The following is a 2,181-nucleotide window of genomic DNA, read 5'->3' as shown; positions in this document are numbered from 1 at the left end:
AGATCATTAATCATGAATTCACATAAATTCCGTCCAGGGGACGGGTACCCCAGCTAATTTCTAATATCGTAAACTTTAGTTCAGACTTATACACAAATACAAGGAGGTATCAAAGGAGCGGAAAAATAACTATAGCTGACGCTTCTGTCTTGTACTTTTGAAATCGAGCTAAAAAAAACACACAAAGGAACAATGAAATGACATGCAACTACAACAGTCAAAATATAAACTGATTTAAACCACCAAAGTTGTTCTTTAAATATCATATGCGAGTACACAAACACGTTAATGGCGAAATTAATTCGTATTAATAAATCAGGCTTAGAAATTAGGTTATTGAACACTTACTTCAATGTGCACATGTGTTGGAAGGAATTTATATGCCTTGTTTATTTTATACTAACGATGAGTGTGTTAGTGTGTGTTTTCTGAACTTATTTTAGCATAAAAGTATAACCTATATACTTTTGTTGCTCCATTACGGGATGTGGCCTGTTTATAAAGGTAACATTCTCTCCGACTTGTCCTCCAATTTTAAACTTAAATAATATAAAAAAAGAAACCTCTTTAATTAACGGAGCCTCTAAATTAGAAAACAACAAATATATATTTTTTTCAATTTTATAGTTTACACTTTCAGCACATAGCCTCTTAACAACAATATTAGGTTATACTTTAATTGCTGTCCCCGGTGGGACAGCGGTAAGTTCAGATTTACAACGCTAAAATCAGGGATTCGATTTCCCTCGGTGGCTTTACTATAACAAACACATACATATTTTTATTGTTAAGCAACATGATATAAAAGCCATTGTTGGAACGCATTGTTGCCAAAACGCACTGGCTTTTCTATATATCAGCAGTTGTTATATAAGGAACCACTTATTTTTTATGTGATGTTTCGCTGGATTGCCTCATTAAAAAGATGCGCACGCACGCACGTGCGTGTCTGTCTGTCTGTGATTTATATCTATAGTTTGTAATATAAGGAACCATTTCTTTTCTATGTGATTTTCGCAGTTTGCCTCATTAGAAAGATGCATGCGTATAACATAATTAACAATATCCAGGTGCACACCCTTAGGGTCCACTTAGTATGGGTGCAAAATTTCAGGTTTCTAGGTTCTTTGCTGTTGGTGCTATGGCGGTCATATTCTCTCCAATGTGAGTTTTCATTAGCTTGCCTCATGAAAACGTGTACGCGCGCGCACACATGGATATGTAATAATACCCAGGTGCAGACCCTCATAGCTCACTTAGTATGGGTGCAAAATTTTAGGTTTCTAAGTTCTTTGCTGTTGGAACTATGGCGGTCACATATTCTTTTCTATGTGGTTTTTCGCTTGCTTACTTCACAAAAAGATGTGCACGCGAGCACGCACGTGGATAAGTAATATACACAGGTACACACTCTCAGGATCCACTTAGTATATGTGCAAAATTTCAGGTTTCTAAGTTCTTTCGTTTTGGAGTTATGGCGGTTACACACACACAGACCCACCCTTTTATTATTATAGATTTAGCCACAATATAGCGGCTCACAGAATGGCTCTGAGTTTGTTTGTTTTTTCAAGTACAAACTCTTAGATCGTAGCTCCTTCATCTCTTGACCGATTTGAGATCTAATTATACTTTTGGACTCAGGAGGTCAAACCCTTTCGATTAATGCATTTGACCACACCCAAAGTTTCATAGATTAATTTACTGTAATCCTGCGTAAAATAATTTCAATTTGAGAGTAGGCTGGTAGAGATCCTGATTAGTAATAAAATTGAATCGAATATACGCTCGTCCCATGCTTGGTATTGCTGGCGCAAAAAAATATAGCTAATAAACAGGAAGAAAAGTCTCATAAATTAATTACTCTTCCTGCTTAAAAAGATTGAAGTGCCGCGGCTAGTGAAGGCTCTCTCTTGTTTTTAAATATTTTCATCGTAAACGGAGTTATAAAAATTGTAATATTAACGAAACTTGACTCACGAAAAAGTATTAATACTACAAAATATAAACTCATCTTCAACGACCAATTTAATATAATGAATCTCTTTATTTTATTGTGTTGGCTATGAAAATATCTTGGAAACGGAAAATTATGCTGATATCGACATAGTCATGCAATGGAATTTGATGAGACGAACAGTCCTGGGGTTGAGCTGTGTTTAATTATTTTACCGGCCCGGC

The 2,181-nt window shown here is 35.7% G+C and overlaps 1 protein-coding gene across 2 annotated transcripts in view; it reads left to right on the top strand.

Annotated features, from left to right (window-relative positions):
• LOC106457585 (putative polypeptide N-acetylgalactosaminyltransferase 10) overlaps nucleotides 1–2,181 on the top strand; it is a 165,866-nt gene that overhangs the window by 107,846 nt on the left and 55,839 nt on the right. The gene's annotated exons all lie outside the window — the stretch shown is intronic.

Source organism: Limulus polyphemus, unplaced genomic scaffold (genome assembly GCF_000517525.1).
Source record: "Limulus polyphemus unplaced genomic scaffold, Limulus_polyphemus-2.1.2 Scaffold17, whole genome shotgun sequence".
Taxonomy (NCBI): Eukaryota; Metazoa; Arthropoda; class Merostomata; order Xiphosura; family Limulidae; genus Limulus; species Limulus polyphemus.
The sequence above is the reverse complement of the archived record's forward strand: the minus strand, read 5'-3'. Positions and strand labels throughout refer to the sequence as shown.